General features: G+C 37.1%; 1 long non-coding RNA gene across 1 annotated transcript in view; it reads right to left on the bottom strand.

Annotated features, from left to right (window-relative positions):
* LOC106070229 (uncharacterized) overlaps window positions 1-13,669 on the bottom strand; it is a 28,296-nt gene extending 14,627 nt beyond the window's left edge. Inside the window, exon 1 of the long non-coding RNA XR_008775894.1 lies at window positions 13,335-13,669. This is a non-coding gene — a long non-coding RNA (uncharacterized LOC106070229). The remainder of the gene's footprint in view (window positions 1-13,334) is intronic.
* Window positions 13,670-21,617: the final 7,948 nt, after the last annotated feature.

Below are 21,617 nucleotides of genomic sequence, written 5' to 3'. Positions count from 1 at the left end.
TTTCATTTCATTGAATAAAAATACACAAACAAAATTTAAAAAAAAAATATAAAAAAAAAAACAAAGTTTATACATAGGAAAGAAGCGCACAATTATTGCAATATATTTTCAATACTGCAATATGTATCTGTTCTTTTCTAAAGAAATCCACAATTAATTAATCACCAACTATTAAATAACTAATAGGTGTTTTTTTTTCTATTGATTCAGGTATTTTCATCGATAATGAATAATTGTGCAAAGTTACAACTTGATCCGAGAATGGAAAGTGGAGGATGTATAATGTATTCAAAATGTACCAGACAGACAGAGTTAATATAAGCTTGAAAAAAAAGGTGGAGAGGTTAATGAATAATAGTCGACTTGAATCACGTCGACATTAGGCCTAATACAAATTGAAAAGGAAAAGGGTTAAAGCTTCTTTGAATCCCATTGAACGCTTAAGAAGCAAAACTTGAGACGCCTCTTTGGAGTAATCATCATCTTAGTAAGGTAAGGATACTGTGATGAAACTGTGAGAAGAAGAATGCCATGGTGTTTATGTATAGTGCTGCTAAATTGGTCTTTTTTTGTGTGACAAGTTCATAGTGAAATAACTCATCAGCCTGGAATTGACGTTAAGAACCATCGCGTGCCTGTAACAGTTACACTACTCGAGGTTGACAACAACAACAACAAAAAAACACTTTTATTCTACACTAGAAACTTAACAAAGTATCGGTATTTTTTGCTTTTGTAACTCAATAAGCACTATACCGTAGCACTATACTGTAGCACTATTATGTAGCTCTATTCTGCAGATTATGTAGCACTATTCTGAAGCACTATTCTGTAGCCCTAGTCTGTATCGTCTTGCAAAGAAGACAACAACCAATGAAACATCCAAAAATAATATTGATTCGACAATGAATTAGCAAGAAGACAAGAAGCGGGGATGGGGTGGTTAGTCTGTATGAAGTTAGCAGTCTTCTCCCAGGTCCGGACCTAGGATGTGTGCAGAGTGGTCTCCCTACTATGTTCCCTCGCAGTGGGGGCTTAGCATAAGTGAGAAATAACAAAAGAGGTATAAACACATACTGACATCATCTGCATGGATTTTGCTTTTCGGCAGCTCAGAATGCAGAAAATCGCTTGCAGGACGCAAACCCCATGGCTGCAATATCGTCAATGCCTATTTCAAAGTCAGACCTGCTCCCCCCCTCCCGTATCTACACTTTTTAGTTAGATTTTACCCATCGCCAATGTTTAATAGCACAAGCAGTTAACCTAATGTTTTAATATTTAGACCTACCAGGACCCGTTTTAGCACCAGCGTTGTTGAATAACATTGTATTTGCACATAAGGACACAGTGACACTGTGACTATAGCAGAACGTTTGGCAGTAAATATTTAAATAGATTTCTATAAATAAATGTTCTTTAGGTATGCGGGTGTGTGTGTGTGTGTGTTTTCGTTTGTCTGAAACAAATGTTGGATTTTATCCGGTTTAAACAGTGTCAGGATGACCTAGACTCCTGTAATAACGTGGCTTACATAGCAAATGATTGGCAAAGAGTGTGTATTCAAGGTTTCTTATTTATTGATGTATGAATACTGTATGATACAATGGGCACATTTTTACACGTATAATGTATACAAGAAAATTAAGATGCGATAAAGATCTACTGCTATTTACATCTATGTGTACACAGTTGAGGAGGATCCTAGCAATGGAATAGAGATGCTACAGAAAGATCCTTGGTATCACATACCAAGACCGCATCACAAACGAAGAGATTAGAGACAGGATTACTTCTGCGATCGGACCCCATGATTGACCCTGTCCTCAGGGCTCGCAAAAACGTCATTCAGGGGAACAGTACCAGGAAAAGAAGAAGAGGCAGACAGAGAAAGCGATGGGAAGACAACATCAAAGAATGGACGGGCCTGTGATTGAAAGAGTGGAATGGAGAAAACAGTCGTGGTTAAGAAGTTCCACTAGCAGCTCCGTCATTTTGTCAACCCAGGGCCTTACACTCCTTAAACTAAAAAAATATAAATTCTTTTAACTAAAATATACATATTAAAATATTATATATTCTATTTTTCTTTTAAAATATGGTATTCTTTTAGAGATAAGTATTATGACTAATAAGTGGATTTTTATTGAACTCTTTCTCTCCTAGTCGACGATACCATCGTTGATTTGACCTAACTAAATTAAATTAATATTTAATTTTTTAAAAACTTGATTTTGAATTATACAAAAAGAGCATGCATTTCCCTTTAATTCTTTACCAAATACAACATTTTCTGATAACAAACAACAAGCAATTGAAGCCCAATCATAACAGGGGTAGTGAAATAGTAAATGCGCAAAATGAAGAATTCCTTTAAAAATGTGGAAAAATAATTAGGGAGAGATTTTGAAAACGTGTAGTGGCCTACACAAAAAATCCTGCCCCGGGGCCTCCAAATACTTAAATCCGGCCCTGTGCAGTTCACTCAATTAATACATTTCACCACTAGTTTTATCTAATGGTAGAGCTGGCCCTGCTAATATGCCCTAAACCTCATTCGCGGAAAGTTATTTACAAGTGCATACCAAGTTTGCACTTTTAGCCTGGCAGAAGCGACATTTGACTTAATACGTCGCAAAAGTAGAAAATGGTAAGCAGAATACGAGCCACTAATTGCGCCATGCATTTTCTCATTTTATAAACAAAAACTAGATCTTGACCTTCTAGGACATTCAGTTTTCGGTCTTAAATAATAAACAAAAGTTATACAAAGCAAGGCCGGCTCTACTCACCTGGGCGCCCTAGAAAAAATATGTACATTTTAGCGCACAAGAAAAAAACATGTCAAGCAGTAACAGTGGCGTAGCAAGGGATTTGGGGGTCGGGGGGGGGGGGGTTGGCTTCTTTAGGGGCCCCTGCATTTTGACATTCGACATCATTTCATGAGATAATGATAATGTACTTACTAAATAAAATAAATATATAAATAAATATATAAGTCTAATGTGTCTAATACATGCATACATAGCAAGACAAATGGCATTGACAATATTTAATGTAAAAAACATTTCGGACACTCATTTGGGGGACCTTCGTAAAATGGGGGCCTGGAGATTTTCGCATTTGGACCTCCGTCCCCTCAGCCTAACTAGGCAACTGAGCTGCAATAACTCTTTTAAAAAGTTTATATTGATATTAATTACTTCAGTTGACACAAGTGCAAGCTTTGGTGAAAATACTGGTTCATCTTATGTTATAAATTACAGACGTTCCATAGAAGCAGAAGATAATTACGTCCTACGCGTATCCATGTGTCTATTTAGTCGTGCATGGTGATTAGAGACTTTAGCTCTGCTAAGTCATTGGTTTTCCTGACTGATTCAGGCAACTCGTTTCAAGCTGTACAGGCCTGCGCTAGGTAAGAAGAAGCACTTGTACGAATTAGTCCTAGAATATGGAGTAGACAATTACTATTTGATTAGGTTGTGTTTTTCTTTTGATCTAATTATATGCGTACAGATGTCAAGCTTTGATGAGTTTATACTAGTGTACATTAAGACGATAATATAATGAATGTCATGATTACTTCACATATCATATTGGTTAAAAAAATGTATACGGTTCGCCATTGTGATCATTTATGACGATAAAAATGTTTTTGTTTTCTAAGTTAGGATTGCAAATGGATACATAAGGTTGTAGTAACTAGTACTGCTGAATACTTTGGGCGCTTAGTGCTCCAGACTGTGTTTATCTGGCAACGGCTGACTACAAACTTTAAAGAAATAGGCCCCAGCTCGTGAGTGATGGCGCGTGTCAAGCTCCATGCTCTGGAAGGTCACATGGAAATCTCTCGAGGTTCAGGAAGGAAAGGCTTTCACGTGTGAGGTTGGGGGGGGGTGGTTTTCATCCGCGAGTACAGGTGAGCTCAGGTGATGACATGTGGTAACATCAACCAGAATCTTGTTTAGCGTTTGGTCGTTCTAGAACCTGGTCTCTACCTTTTGGGCTATGCATATAACCTTGACCCCCAACTGTGTGTATATTTATATTGTGTTGTATATGTGTACATTTGATCGAGGTGGAGCGACATATATGTAACCAATTAAAAAGTCACTCTGGATGGTACATGAATAAAATATTGAAACTGTGTTTCGGTAGACGATGTGGTGTCATGTTGCTGTTGAAGTTGTTAGATTGATATTATTTTTGTTCAATTAATGTCCATGCCTTGCTCATGTCCCCAAATAATTTATAGATTTTTATTTCTCATTTCTTGGCTCACTGAAAATGATGGGACAAAAAAAAAAGGTGTTTCCTATTCATGTTACAATGTCGTATGGGCATTACGAAAAAGACCTAAACATCGAGATTAGACACAAATGTCTGTTATATGTCTGTCTGTTTGTCTGTCTATCTATCTATCTATCTATCTATCTATCTATCTATCTATCTATCTATCTATCTATCTATCTATCTATCTATCTATCTATCTATCTATCTATCTAGTCATATCTATCTATCTATCTATCTATCTATCTATCTATCTATCTATCTATCTATCTATCTATCTATCTATCTATCTATCTATCTATCTATCTATCTATCTATCTATCTATCTATCTATCTATCTATCTATCTATCATTTTCTCTCTTTTTCCCTCTCCTCTCTCTCTCTCTCTTTATTTTCTTTCTTTATCCTGTGTGATCGATTTGCGATAGTCAAGTAATATCTTCTAGGTGGGAAAATCAATTGACTTATAAATTCGGTATACTAATGGGGTCAGATTAGTGACTCGACTAGGTCTACACTACAGTCAAGTCTAAATTAGGAACAAATCTTGTCGATAACTTTGATCAATACAAGCTAATCAATACCAAAAATAAAATCCTATCTGGAATATACAATTTATTAAAACACGATAGAACAAATTATATTATTCAAAAGTGAATTTTAAAAATCGGCTTTTCTTCTTTCGGGGGGGGGGGTCTATACATTTAAATTAAGAAACAGACTTAATAGATATAAGCCGGACGTTTCTCTTTAGATCATTAGTTAAAGTCTTTACATAGACCTTGGACAAGCTATCCCATTTCTTAAACATGTACTCTTTTCTTTAACTACTAGGGGGAGGGAAGGTTAATACGTTGGATGAAGCTTAGATTCTCTATTTTAACTTTTCCAAACATAGGCAAGGAGTCCAGTGTTTTACTTCAAATTGAATACGACCCGGATTCGAACCCTGGATATTCCGCATTAAAAGATAGCGCACCTTTACTTCGCTAGTTGCGTTATTGATTATTAGAAATTATGCATTAAATATTGAAAGAAATAATTCTTGTTTCAAATTTAGTGTATTGGAATACGTTTTTTTTTTCCAGCCCATAAATGGTGTGTATAGTGATCTGCTTAAAGTGTAGAAATTTCGGTTTTTAATTTGGTATCTACAGTGTGAAATAAGTGCACACAAATTCTTACATTCTTTTAATAATGCCTAGTTTATCAATAACTCCGTACTCTGTTCACCGGTTAAACCAAAATCTTGTATTTGTTTGTTAATTGTACATGTTAAGGATGCTCCTTCAGCTTTCAAGATCATTGGATTATAGCTCAAAACCTTCCGCAGAACGGCAGGGGATGGTGGCTCTGGCAGGGTTCGATCCCCGGATCATCGAACGACAGTCCTGAGCGCATACTAAACGACCAGGCAGCCATTTAAGGAATCGCATCCATTTTATGAATGTTTCCATAGGAGAATATTTTATACTATGAAGTTTTAAACCCCTTCGGAAATAATATATATATAAGACTGACGTACGTAAACTTATATTCTAAAAATAGAATTACGTAGCATAAGAATTCGCATTTTTTAACCCTCAACTTTTCATCGTCTGCCGCACATAACATTGTTATTTAGACAAAGTCATTAGGGAACACTGACTCACTCTAGTAAATTGGCGGGAAGGAACTTGGACGTGACTGCAGGCAGACAAGACAACCGCCCATTCTGACATTGAGCGAAGCAAGGTCTGGTGGAGCCAAGGTCACCCCCCCGCCCCCTTACTGCTGATAGAAAGTCGCGTGCCAAATCAGGGACGTCATTGATTTTACGCCAAGGAATCTCTGGTAAGCTATAAGGGCTCTTTCTGTCAAGTGTTTTATACTTTAGTTTACAGACGAGATAATCACCATATGCAAGCTTAATCAATCAGTCTGTACCAATATATGTATTAGCTCATTTGTCTTTGTGTCTATTTAGAGATATAGTCTGGCTTCAATAAGCCGCCTTCATACCGTAACCATAAAATTTAGCTACAGTAATTTCTCTTTATACCAAGACATTATTATACTAGCCAGCAGTACGATGCAGTAAAGCAGTAAATAATTAAATTGCTTTAGAAGCGGCTAAACGAGTTTAGATTTCCTATATATACTTAGGCTATTAACCAGTGGTAAATCACTGATTTAGGGATTTGGGATTTTGTATTTCGATAATTTTTTTGACGTCCCCAGTCCACTAAGATCTAATGTAAATGAGAAGGTAAAGGAGGTTGGTCGTTGTGTTGACTACATGACACCCTCGTAGCCGTTAACCATAAAAACAGATGTGCATTTACATCATCTGCCTGAAGTGGTACAAAAAAAGTTCTTGCTTCGGCTGTAGGTAAACATTTTTTTTCCTGTACAGTTTTATTATTTAAGCTTTATTATAAGACTAACATAGTTTTTTTTTTTTTTTTTTTTTGGGGTGGGGGGGGGGGAGAGAGTTAACGGCATTCGATTAATGTTCTGGCCAATATATCATGGATTTAATAAACAGTCGAACTTAAATTGCACCTGCCACTGTAGTTGTTAATTCTAGGTCCTTGAGGACAAGTTTATTGTCGATAGACTTTGACTGCTTTCAACATACATGTACATGTAGACTCTACTAACACGTTGAAGACGGAACAAATATTTGATTCTCAATAGCCTCACGTAATTACAAGTAGTTGACCATGACCTTGGCTCCTCCCCAGAAAGCTATTTTCAGAGAAACTGGTATTAAGAGGGGATCTATTCTTAGCGCAGAATAAATACCCGATTTATATTCACTTTCGTTTAGGTAAAACGAATGTTGACATTCGTTGAGAGTCTGTTTAAATGGACATAGAAATGCTAGAGAAATGTAAATGACACTTTTTTTGTAAAGGCAGTCTTCTTTACACTCAGTGTTATGTGTGTGTGTGCTTACGTGGGTCACGTGGGTCTGGGTAATCCCTACAGAAAGAACATGGAAGGAGCCGCATTGTAAAGGTGTGGTGTAAGATTCAAAGAATTCTAAGGCAGGTTAATAGTAAAAGGTAAAAAAAAAAAAGTAAATTACACATTTCCGACCTTGTGTTAAGGTAATATGTTGCTTTGGTCGAAAGGGTCATGTGCCCAGCTAAATTAACAACCGTCTAACAACCTCTTAATAAGAGGTACCCATAATAGTTGGGTGGTTTCAGGGGCGTCCCAAAAATACCCAGATTCAACATCCCTGACTTCAATGAGATTCGAACCAAAAACCCCTCGATTCGAAAGCCGCAGTCATAGAGCGCCTGAACACTGAACTGCAGCGTCGCACTATGTGGTCAGTGGAGACCAATAGTTTGTTGCCACGGGTCAGTGTGAAGGCCTTCTATGACGATTGGTCTTGCTCCACGCCTCTTAATTCCGGTCAATAAGAATGTCTATAAGGCAGACAAAAGGCAAGCCTGTGTCTCTGAATGGGTTTTATGACAATAAAACAATGCAAGAGATTTTACTTTTTATATTTTTTTAAAAAAGAGATTCAAATTACAGGTGAAGGTCGTTTGACTACTTCCTTGTCCCAGAGAATTGAATACACAAGCGAAAAGTACATGTTAGCTACACGCATAAAATTAAAAAAAAAAAAACAAAAAAAAAAAACAAAAAAACTTTCAAACAGAACCGGATTTAACTAAATGTAGACCCTGGTTAGGTTTTGTGGAGACCCCTACCCTATTTTTAAATCTTTAACAAAAAATTCATTTTAATATTGACATGATGACACATTTGTATAAATGTACTTCTAAACTAGTTTTCTTTTTATTTGTAAAAAAAAACAAACTATTTTAAGTTCGCGTGTTTAACAAACGTTTCGTTTGTTTGGAGGGGGGGGGAGAGGGTATTTTAGCGAATTAGGCTCCGAGATGCTGCATTGTCTTCCCCCCTGTTACTCCGGCCCTGTTGTCAAAAATATCATTCTAGATTATAGTGAATAGTGTGTATTAGTTCTTGCTTGGGGTTGCAGTGCTGTTAGTGAAGTCTAAATGTACACATCCAATAGTGTTAGTATCGACAGATACAAAATTGAAACCACTCCAGCTGTGTCTGTTATTGATTTTTCTGCCAGAGCTAATTGCCAGACTGGATTGAAACTAATTAAAACACGCAAGCCTTACTAGAGCTAACTAATCTGTGGCCAGATGAAAACTAAATTCGTGGCCAAAAAATTTAAAAGAAAATGAAATTTTCTGCTTACTTAAGTGAGAACAAAGTACACGTGTAAGTTTTGGACTGTCTAACTATAATTTAAAATGGGCCAAGAACAAAGCAGTCAATTTCATTAGCTCACACAGATGCCCTGCCGACCTGACTAGGTTTTGTTTACCTGTAGTACAAACGTGAGGTTACCATGACTACAGATGACTACTGAGATAAAAAGACTTCCGATTTCTGTACTCACCCCCCTCTTTTTCCCCCATAAATACACACACCCACGCATAGCACATTTCTGCCACATGGCATTAGGGAGTGTTTGAAAAAAAAAAAGGATGCAACTACAGCAAGCAGTCCTTGTCCTGGGTTGATGTCTGAAATATTTATGTTTATCATCGTCTTGGTTAATTTTGGTTGTTTCCTCTCCTTTGCTATATTGCGGTCCTGATGTTTGCCTAGAAAGAAATTTAACTTAACCCATATTTCTGTGTTTCTGTGCAATCTTAAAGGGTGAGAAAACTCAGCTCTTTTAGTATTAGGATTTGTCTTTTCAATTCTTGCTTTCGAAAATTGTGGCTTAGTGATGCCAAACTACGACCTGCGGACCATGTCCTGTGCTCACGGTGTATTTCGAAGCTTAGTGGCCCTGTTTCATACGACCGACGGACACCAGAGTAGAAAACATAAGAAAGAAAGCATTTGATTAATTCATGGTCTTATATTTAAATACCATAAGGGGAAAGGTGGCTGAGTGGTTAAGCGCTTGACTTCCGATCCTGGTGTCCTTGGTTCGAATCTTGGTGAAAACTGGGACATTGATTTTTCAGGATATTTAGGGCGCCCCTGAGTCCACCCAGTTTTAATGAGTACATGATTTTAGTTGGGGAAAGTAAAGGTGAGCGTTCGTTGTGCTGGTTACATAACACCCTGATCATTAACCATTGGCCAAAGAAACAGATGCCTTAACATCATCTGGCCTATAATCACAAGGTCTGAAAGGGGAAATTTACTTTTTTTTTTACATGGCCCTAGATTATTTTGTTTCTATTAAAGAGATTAAACAGCAAACTTCACCAGATCTAATTGCTTTTGTAGACCTATTAGATATCAAACCACATTGTAAAGAAAAGACAACAGGCCTACTTGTAATGAGATATCAAACCACATTGTAAAGAAAAGACAACAGGCCTACTTGTAATGAGATATCAAACCACATTGTAAAGAAAAGACAACAGGTCTACTTGTAATGAGATATCAAACCACATTGTAAAGAAAAGGCAACAGGTCTACTTGTAATGAGATATCAAACCACATTGTAAAGAAAAGACAACAGGCCTACTTGTAATGAGATATCAAACCACATTGTAAAGAAAAGACAACAGGTCTACTTGTAATGAGATATCAAACCACATTGTAAAGAAAAGACAACAGGCCTACTTGTAATGAGATATCAAACCGCATTGTAAAGAAAAGACAACAGGCCTACTTGTAATGAGATATCAAACCACATTGTAAAGAAAAGACAACAGGTCTACTTGTAATGAGATATCAAACCGCATTGTAAAGAAAAGACAACAGGCCTACTTGTAATGAGATATCAGAAACATGTTTGACGCGAGTCACGTGATATACTAAAAGGAAATTGCTTCAGGTACACGATACTTTTTTGTTATCTGATAGTTTCAGTACATGATAATGTTTTTAAAATCGATGTTCATTTTACACACATATGCTACATAAAGTCCCAAATCATTAACATTACAAACAAAAATACTGTTCTACATATGGATTGGATGTGTTTCCGCTAATGCACCAATCTAATTATGTATGCATTGTGACCTTATCGAGGTCAACAAGGGTAGGCTTTTACTACAAAAGCATTGCCAAGAGAGTATTTTTAAAAATCTTTTTAAAAACCAATAGAAAACGCAATGTTTCACTAATTATTTTATTATGAGCAAAATATACTAGACTTTTCCCTCTCTCTCTCTTTCTGTCTGTCTGTCTCTCTCAATTTGTTTCAGATTTTAATTCTCGAAACCGGAAGTTTCTATTGATTTTGCTCCAATCAGTCAAGGGAGAGCAACTCCTTCCCCTCCAACAAGGACTGTGATATGTTTCTCTTTCAAAGCGGATTTTCATACTTAAGTTAGTCACAGTGATCTGCCTTTTGTTTACATTGATTGCTAAGATCCGGTTGGCATTCAAATCTCTTAACGTCTAAGCAATAAATACACTCACATACTGTTGCCTCTATTTATAAATATCCCAAATATCCCTCTTGAAAAAAAAAAAGTTAAAAATATATAGCTCGAGATAAATTTTAGACGTAGGTCGATTTGATAATACTTTGATAATAACCCAAGTATGAAATCTCAAATATAAAAGTGAAGGACACACGTGTAATGTAAAGCGCCAATAAATGCAATTCTAGGAGTCATCCACAACGTAGCTTTACGTTTGCAAAGTCATATAAATGTTGGAAGGAGTCCAACACCCATTCCATCCTTTTAATCACTTTCTGTTGTCCCACGTAGTAAAAACACTAAAAAATCTTAATTTGTTAATCTACATTTTTGTGACTCAAACATCCATGAGGTGGGGTTTGTGGACCGAATAACTATAAGGGAGACAACTCCTCCTTATGGTATCAAAGCTGTTATTCATTCATTTGCGTTTTCAAGTACAGAGTCTCTAAATTAGTGTTTCTTCAATTATAAAGTTCCGTGTTCTCGGCGATCTTTATCCGTAACACAGTACTTATAAATAATTTACCAATCTGAAAAGTCTTTTTTTTTTCTCTACCCCATGGTTCCAGCAATCTTTTTCACGCTAGCACGCCGACTGCGACGTTTGTTGCTATAACTCTGGGTTGACATCAATGACATAAAAGTAAACAGTGTGGATGTTTCCCCTCTTGTCATTCATTCTCTTTGGGTGAGGCACAGACAGAAGTGAATGTGTCACTTTCAGTTTATTCATCCCCAAGAACGGAGGGTGATTCAGACACTAGTAGATTCAGTACATATAACTCCGCAGCATATCAGTCCGCGGCATATAGTTCGACGCGGAAGTGAGGGAGTAGAAAAAAGTGCGAGATTGGTAAATCCTGCTTTGAAAACAAGGTGGGTGGGTCACAGAAGGCGGGGTTGTTTTTTTTTGTTGTCTTTTTTACGCACTATTGTATTGATCCGTGTTATTGTATTTCACTTTCTATTTTATTCGTATCTCTGTGTGTAGGCATTTATAGTATACTGTAGACCTCTACATATCGCATTAAATAAGATAAGGGCCGGGTCAAAGTTAATAGTTTTTCCGTTTAATGGGGGTCATATATGACTTGAGAACATAAAGTACGAATCCCAGCCTTTACATAGATTCAAACTCGCGACATTCAATTTTGAAGCTAGGAGTTTTTCACTAGGCCAGTTTATATCCTCCGTGTTAAAAAAAAAAAAGACCATTATAAAATCGTTGGCTATAAGCGAGACTTAATGTTATGTACGTGGAATAGATCCTGATACTATTTAAAAACACACACACACACACACACACACACAAACTAACAACAAAAAAAACAGGTGTATTTAACATTTCAACTATTAATTAATCTAGATCCAGATCTACTTGTTTTGCCAGAGTCGTTAGCGCCAAGTACATTTATTAACAATGACGTCATGAGCTGCTACAAGACGGACACAAAACATTAGAACATTGTCACGTAGGCAGCAGCCTAGAAACTCGAGATCTACATTTCTAAAGTTGGTGTTCTTATGTCATTTCTAAGAAAGCACAAACAAATTCGAGAGCCTCCAACAGACAGCGTGTCATTGGGGCATTGTTAATTTTATAATTTGTCGTAAAAGTCATTTAAGATTGATCTATATTTAGAACTAAGATCATTCTGCCCCCGTCAATCTTTATAACAGAATGACAATCATTCCCTTCCCCCACCGCAATCCCCCCCCCCTTTTCCCCAATGCGTTTAACCTTGAAACAAAACATTGTTTGGAAGGCGAAGTAATCTAAACAAATAAATCCTGAACTATATAAAAAAAGGGATTTTTTTTTGGGGGGGGTGGGTGGGGGTGGGGGGCTGTGTGGGCCAGTATCTTCAACAAACAAAATCAAAATGTTTCTAGGTCTAGATTTAATTTCGTAATCAATGTTCAAAGTAGTCTAGCTTTTTAAAAAAATAATCTATCTAACTTTTTAACTTTATATAATACCTTTTTAAATTTAATTTGACAATATAGAATGAACACAATAACTATAGAATTTCTATTTCTATTAGAACAGTGCTGTGCGAAACCTTAGTGTTCCTCGGGGGTCTGAATAAGTGCTCCACGAACTACTGGAATAATTAACTAGTAGGCCATCACGTGAATTAACCTCTCTAAAAAAAAATAAGAAAAGTGTTTCGATAAATACTCAGGGTGTGCAAAGTGTTCCGTCAAGGACAAAGTTTGGGAAACACTGTATTAGAAAATTGTCTTCATTAAATAGACTATTTTTAAAAGTACAGTATAGCGGGATCCTTTTAAACTTAGATCTAGTTCTAGATCTACTTGTAGTAGGTCTAGATAGAACTCTAGTTCTAGATGATTGTTTTGATTTTTACACGTTTTATTTATTTTATACTGTATTCCCCTTTTTTTCCCCCTAACTTTAAAAAAAGTGTTTAGTGCCGAAACAAAAAAAAAACAACAAAAAAACTACGTAACAAAATGATATACAAATATATATATATATAGATTTAGTTTAGATCTATATGTTTCCATATATCCATATCTATACTTTAGGCACTGACAGTAAAAAAAACAACAACAAAGGTATCATATCTTACCTGCGTATCAATTCAAAACTCAAATTTAAACCCCACCCGCGAAGTTAGTTCAAACTCCCTGTGTGTGTGAGCGATAGATCCAGTGAACTGCCAGCGACACTTTGCGCACTGGTCGATTCGCTAACGTTTGGCAATATTGTTAGAAGGTCACCTCTGCTCTTGGATCACAGAGATAACACCAAGAGAAAAAAAAATGTGCAGACTTTTTTTGTTATCTCGCGTATAGGTTATAAATTAGTCAAAACAGAAGTCTGACCAAAATTCGTTAGGTAGAGAAAAAAAACACAACTATTTTGGTTGATAAGTATCACGTGGTACATGAGCTTTTTATAGGTTTGAACGCGGGGACTAAGGACGCTTTGAGCGTCACGTACGCCACTGCATGTGACGTCAAGTCCGTTTCTTAATATAACGCGAGTCTATTATTGGCCACCTCTCTTGTCTCTGGAGTTACATTCGCTTACGCGGCGCGCTGGAGTTTTACAAAACATTACATTCGCATTTTAATTGACTTTTTATTTTTTTCCTCCTTTTCTGCTTACGAACCGGATTATCAAATGAAAAATACATTGTCTTATTTGTATGACATTTTTTTAAAACTTGACATTGAATTAAAAAAAAAAAAGGTTCAAGGTTGTACAAATAGAATTCAATGAAGGAGTTATAACTTGTATTAAGATTTAAATTTATTGATAGTAAAAAGGTTCAAACGCTCGGGCGAAAGTGTCTGAGAAAATAGTAGGTCTAAGAACTTTGCATGAAAGCCATTTTTTTATTTTATTTCTACCTGACTTTCAACGTTACAACGTCGCCAAGTAAATAATTGAATAGATCCAGCCAGTGTTCCAGATTTCACATTTTTGTTTTTTATTTGTGGGAAACATGGCTGTTTATTGAAGAAAGAGGATAGCGAAATGACACCGTGAATATTGATACTGTTTAGGGAGGGTAGGGCGTGGGAAGGAAGAGGGAGTGAGACGGGTGGTCAACGTTTAGGTAGACTTATAGAATGCTAAAAAAAAACGTAATTATAATAATAAGTGATTGATTTATAGATGGTGGATGTCAGGGGGAGGTATGGCGAGAATGAATATGTTACTTTGATGTTTTGGTATGATAGTGATATCCCCTTGTTTAAGTACTCCCAGGTCACGAATATGAATAGCCTTGCACGTGTTAGGAACCGAATGGTTTAGTCTTCGTTCAATGTTCGAGAGAGTGTGTTAGTGAGGTCTTGCTCCCGGTCCTGGAAGGTTGGATAGTCGCTTCCTGGACTGGTGATTGTTTATTAATAATAATATTTATTGTGCATTATTTGTGCTCTATTGGATATTATTAAGTATTAAAGTATCATTGTTATTTCATGGAAAGTATCATGTTATTCATTGAGTTGAAGTTTATTAATAATAAATAATTGTAAGTAATCAAGAAAACCCACTAAGGAGCCAAGTCCAGCCTAAGCAAGAAATGAACCCTGACAGTGGAGTGATTGATTTATACATTGTGCACGTGCCTTTTCGAAAAAAGAAGCTTTCCAACCAGATAGGATTATTGGAGGCAGAGGCGGCCTTGGGGGGGGGGGGGCGAGTGGGGAAAACGCCCCATGCCCCACTCCTCAATCCCACGATAAGGAGAATCTTTTGTCACCGTCCTATATTCGTGGCCCTAATATGACACTCGCCACGGTCACTGATAAGGCCGCCCCTGATTAGAAGGAAAAAATACGAAAAGGATTATCAATGATTTGACCGACTTGTTTTGGGACATTCCACGATTACAACAGATGTGTGACAGTCAGCAATCATGTTTCAGTGTCCCCTCTTTTCTCTCCCCCCACCCCTCCTCACCACGGAGTCGTGGAATAGAGAAATTGAGAAGTGAGTAATACTTGTTCAACTCATCAAGAGGAGACCGCAAGCCGTTAAAAAATTTCCTTAATTAGTCTCGCTAAGCGATGAGGGCGATGATAGTCAGGACTGAAGTAGGACTAATTAGGTCTGAAAGCGATGAGCGATCTCTCAATGTCCTTGTGAATGACTACATGAACCTCTACGCTTTACTTCTGAAATAGTAATGCTACGTGTCGTCTGACAATGTTACAAATTAAAGTTATCCCAAAGTGAAAGACTGGATCCAGACATTTTGGAGGGTAGTTGGTGAGGATCTCCCCCACTTTTCTCCCTTGGATTCGCCACTGGCTTGTAGGGAGAGGGTTGTTAGGTACACCAGTGATGATTTTGATTCACAGTGAAGTGGCGAAGGCAAAGAATGTTTAGCAGCGTCCAACTCTCTCGACCAACTCTCTTCTTTTTTTTTATTCTACCCACAGGATTAGAACTCGTTAAACCTTGTTTTTAGGAAGTCAAACTCTTCAACACTCTGCATACAACGTATCCAAGTCTTTATTATTATATTCAATAATCCACAGTCATTTTGTTGCTGGTTTTTTTTTTTTTTACAATATCTTTATTCAAGTCAGAACTTCATGGAACCTTCAGGAACCTGGATCCAGAAAATCGGTAAAACTGAACTTAAAAAACGGCACTGAAGATTTTCCTAAAAATTTAACAGTTGATGTAGCCTATTTCGCTGGGAAAAGAATTACTAGTTCTTTAAAGTTGATTTAAGTTCATTATCTAAGATTCGCTTATATTGTTACGTAAATTAATACACAAAACCTAGATTCCAGATCTAAAAGCAGATCTAGACTAGAGCTTTAGAATCAGATCTATATCTAGACTAGAGCTTTAGAAGTAGATCTATATCTAGACTAGAGCTTTAGATGCAGATCTATATCTAGACTAGAGCTTTAGATGCAGATCTATATCTAGACTAGAGCTTTAGATGCAGATCTATATCTAGACTAGAGCTTTAGATGCAGATCTATATCTAGACTAGAGCTTTAGAAGTAGATCTATATCTAGACTAGAGTTTTAAAAGCAGATCTAGGCCTATATCTAGAGTTTTAAAAGCAGATCTATATCTAGAGTTTTAGAAGCAGATCTATATCTAGAGTTTTAGAAGCAGATCTATATCTAGAGTTTTAGAAGCAGATCTATATCTAGAGTTTTAGAAGCAGATCTATATCTAGAGTTTCAGAAGCAGATCTATATCTAGAGTTTCAGAAGCAGATCTATATCTAGAGTTTCAGAAGCAGATCTATATCTAGACTAGATCTTAAGAGTTTTACGTGTTATAAACGTACCGAAAATAATAGATATCTAAAACAATGTCCGATGGCCTAATTGGTAGAATCGTTCGCTTAAAGAACGGGCGGTGTCAACATGATAAGTTCGATGCACAATTTGAGGTAATTATTTTTTTGTTTTTCTTAATTAATTTTTTTTTAAATTATATTTTAAGTTAATAATGGAGGTATTTTTTTGTTGTTGTATTTTAAAATGTTTTTCTTGTTGGTCGATAGTTCCTAAGGTCAATTGAAATAACTTAAGTAACTTCAGTACTGACAATTGGGAAGACATAGCTCTAGACCGCAACAGATGGAGAGAGACAGTGACCAAGAAAGCTATGGACAGTGAAAGTACATGGGTCTCAGCTCAGGAAGAAAAACGTACAATCCGAAAAATGGCCAGCTCCTCTACCACCGAAACAAAAGCCACCTTAACCTGCGCTATCTGTGGACGGGAGTGTCTCTCCAAAATAGGGCTCCACAGCCACACGAGAACTAAAGGAAGCCAATGACAGTAACTTTCCAAACTAAATCTTTTATTATAATATCAACGAAATCAACTTGATATGAGATAAAACAAATGTACTCGACTTTAGTCATAATATTTTTTTTTAACAAAATCAAACTCACTTCAATAACACATACTTTCAGTTACACGTTCTCGAGTCGTCTGCACTAACTAAGACCAATGACGACAATGCCACATATTTTGCATTATTCACAACCAATCTTAACATCTTCCCACCATCACCATAGAAACACACACACTACACTCCATAGGCCCCTAAGCCAAACTGTGTTCTATGCAACTCAGAAAAGGTACAAATATCTGATAGTCCAGAAAAGTAGAATCATAAATGATACATTATTGCTGCTGTTAATCTATATCGGGAGGGGGGGGGAAACAGTCGAACATTGATCTCCCCAGTTCTACACTCCCTGGCAATGTGGGTGTGTTGGTCGTCTGGTTTTAATCTTTTGCTTCCTTCCCGTCATCCTCTGGACAGCAGAAGTAATAAAGAGCTCAGCTGGCTTAAACGTTGATAGCGGAAGAGGGAAGGGGAGCTGGAGGGGGGGGGGGTAAACTAAGTGCTCTGAAGTCATAAATTGCAAGTGGATGAATCTGTGGATTGGGTGGAAGTGGATGAGCCTGTGGATTTGATGGAAGTGGAGGTGTCTGTGGAATGGATGGAGATGAATGAGGCTTGGAATGAGGAAACTGGGAATAAAAAACATTATAATAAAATGTGTTCTTAAAGATTTATCCTTCGATTAATTTAATACCAGAAAGCGAAATTGATTTAAAAAAAATGATTACAAAAAAAATTATTATAAAAATGTTTCCCATAGGCAGCCCCTGCGGTACAGTCTTTTACATTACGTTACTGGCTCAACAGCTGACGTCATTTTTTACCTACACTGGCACTCCAACGTGTATGGACTGTGTGTCTCATTAACACTGAGATTGTTAATGTGTAAACATAAGGGGGAAAAAAGCCTCTTGTCCATATATGGCACTAAAAAAACAATCTTTCTGTAACTTGGAGATTTTCATTCATGGCAGACAAACTATAAATAGCAAGCTTTTTGGTGTATCCGGCGTACAAAATAAAGGAAATGTTGTTAAACTATTTCGTTAAAAAGTAGATGATAGTTTTTGAACACTTTTAGCATTGCAGACTCCAATGTTCTAAGGTCTTTCGAATGTTGCAAAAGATAATTTCAATACAGAGGAAGCATTAGACATTCGCTCAATGACTTAAACGTATTGAAAAGCAAATTGGCAATCAGCTAGCGGTAATTTGAGATTGGATACGACGATGAGCTGCCAGGCCAAGAGATTGTTGACATTAGAGCTCAGTTGGTCATTTAGTTGTCAACAGTGAAGTTTTATTAGGCGTCCTTGACATTGTTTAGTTTATCGCGAAAAACTCCAATAATTGATCTTAAATTGCTGACACATTCGTGATAAAGGAAACCCGAGATTTCCAAAACCTTCATGACCCATGACGACTTAATAAAAGGACAACAGATCCACTCTAATATCTTCTAGCCAAGAAACTCAGCGCCACTCAGCGGGATGATGCCAGGAGCGTTAGATCAGTTGATCTCTTGAGCGTGACTGGATATTTCTACGACGAAGAAATAATATTAGCGTTAACGTACACAATAGACAATCGATACTATAAAAACTATGAGCAAAAAGGTTAACAAAACAAAACATTTTTTATAGCCAAGTATTAGTCACGTGAATCAGAGCCGACTAATTACAGGGCCTGTATTGGCGAATTAGCGTGAAGACTTGGCCAAGTGGTGGGATAGCACGAAAGTTTAGTTTTTTTGTTTTTAAATTTGAGTCTGTGCCAGTAATCTTTTTTTAAATCTTAGATATACAATGAAATGCTGGAAAAATCTAAACTGATTGTTTAAAATGGGCATTCACTTCAGTTTTTGGATACAGAGAAAGTTGTCGTTGATTGGTTACAGTAGTTTTTATCAGAAAGACAGAGTGAGTTATGTAAACAAGGGGGAAGGAAGCTTTGCATACATGTGAAATTATTCTTTTTCCTAGAATTATTATTATAGCTTATAATATAGCGCTACTTTTATGCTTATAGCATGCTCAGAGCGCTTTTGGTCCTATCTCATTTGTGCACCAGTTGGGGGGGGGGGGGAGGTTTCAGTAAACACAACTCTGCTAGAGTCGGGTGTCGAACCTCGAGCCCCCTTCTAGGTAGCCAAGTTCAAGCGCACTCTCGACCACGCTTCCCACAGAATGAATGACAGATCTTAATATTTCTGTGTGTATTTCAATGGAATGACTCGGCTCGTTAGCCTTGGTTGGCTTGTCACACGGGAGAAGGAAAAATGTGAACCCGAATCTCTGCCGTCTTGTGATCATACCCAAATATGGAAAACCTTTGGGGATTAACCCTGGTGAAAAAAATCAGGAGTTGTTCACCCTTAGGCAGCTTGATGCACAGTGTGCTGCATCTTGGCAGAACTTGCAGCGCTGCTTTTTGTTGTGGAGTGTGTATGTGTATGTGTTTCTATGGTGATGATGAGAAGTAGTTAGAGATGGGTTGGTAGCTATGCAGTGTGAATGATGCAAGATAAGCAGCACTGTCATAAGTAGCCTACGATATTCCAGAATGCCAGAGTGAAAAGACGTGTTTTTGTACTGCGTTAGATTTTGTTCAAAATACTATTGTAAATTATTACTAAAGTCAACTAGGCCTACATTTATTTCATTTCATCTCAAGTTAAATTTGTCTACATTGTAATACAAGTTATATTTAGTCTTGTTCACAAAGAAGTTATTCAAGTTTTCTAAGTTAAGATATAATACTCTCACAGCGGTTTAGTTGTCTACCAGCACTTTGGTGCTACACGTCAACAACCTTCAACAACACCGATACCAAACTATATTGACTATTTACGACCCTGTTGCGTTATGAAAGATGGGAAAATGCTGTCAACCTTCCAACCATAGCTTTAATAGTCAGGTTTTCATCTCATCAGGGTTTCATATAAGCTCTGAGATGACATAGAGTCATCTTACAACTGAAGTTGGCAAATATATTCGAATTCCATTATTCATTTGACATTTTTCTACTCACACCTTAACAGATGTTGTAGTTAAATCCTGTTATATCTGTACTGAATTATTTCAATATAAATAATAGACTATATACACAAATGTTATACAGTCTTATAATAAAGTCTAATAATTACACTCTATGTTGGCTGAGTGGTAAAGCGCTTGGCTTCCGAACCGAGGGTCCCGGATCTTTAGGAGCCTATGAGTCTACCCAGCTCCAATGGGTACCTGACATTTGTTGGGGAAATCTAATGGCGGTTGGTCGTTGTGCTGGCCACTTGACACCCGGCTCGTTAACCGTGGGTCACAGAAAAAGATGACCTTTACAACATCTGACCTATAGATCGCAAGGTCTTACTGGGGAACTTTAGTTTACTCGGATAGACACAGTGGATTTTAATCGACCAGTTTTAGTGTCCGCAATTCTTGTTGACATCGCAGTACCACAATTTCACAACATAATGTCTTAATAACAAAACAAAACAAAAAACCTGATAAATATGGCTGTCTGGTTAAAAATAATCAATGTGGTAGTGTGAAAAATAAATACATGTGTGTGAAATGGACGGATCCAATCCAAACCCCTTCTCAAAAGGCGGTTTCTACGCCACTGGCAATGGCTTAAAACATACTAGAAGAAGAAGAATTTGCTACAGTTTCCATGGAAAAGATTTAACAGAAGTATTGATTCGACTTGGGAAATGATGGGGGCCAGCTATACCAATTCAGAGAGCTAGCCCCACAGCATAATTTCAAATAGTGTCTTTTCTTCAAATCTTTCAATCTTCTCGTGTGAGACTTAGAGATTATGTCTCGATATGGTTAAAGCCAGCTTTGAAGAGAAACTTCTTTCGACATAAGGAAGTTCAATGGCTTCTCTTGAATGTGTTGGCTGTGAGGTTCAACCAGAGAAACATGGGCGTAGCCGGGAGGGGGGTGCTCAACAACGACCGAAAAAAAGATGCTTCACACACTGATTTGTTTTCCTACCAAAGGTTGGACTCCATTAATTAAAGTACATCTACGACATTTACTGCGTGAGTCTAAACTACTGTAACCAAGTTGGATACTCAAGCTGAACAATTGAATGAATGTAAGAATTACAATGTTTACCAATTTTATGTCCGAAATTCCGACTAATATATGAATCTAGATAACAAGCAGCACCAATATAACAGAATATTCATATCATCTACTTGCTCAATCTAGGTGGTTTAACAACTAATATCCTTATTTCTTCTTGATCTTTAATGTTTATTTAGGAACGCTAGCACACAATTAAGGCACTGGGATATACTGTGACCATAGTCATTGAAAATAAAATGAATAACAACAGTAGCAATAAATCGAAATTTGAGAGGAGACAGACAAACAAACAGAGGGAGAGCGCAGAGCTAAAGCTAGGGTGTGTACGAGAGAGTGAGAAAATGAGGAAGAAAGAGATTGAAAGTATGAGAAGAGTACAGAAGTCTCGATAGAGGAAGTGAGGCTA

This window comes from Biomphalaria glabrata, chromosome 18 (assembly GCF_947242115.1).
Source record: "Biomphalaria glabrata chromosome 18, xgBioGlab47.1, whole genome shotgun sequence".
NCBI classification, from domain to species: domain Eukaryota; kingdom Metazoa; phylum Mollusca; class Gastropoda; family Planorbidae; genus Biomphalaria; species Biomphalaria glabrata.
This window is presented reverse-complemented; position numbering and strand designations above follow the sequence as displayed.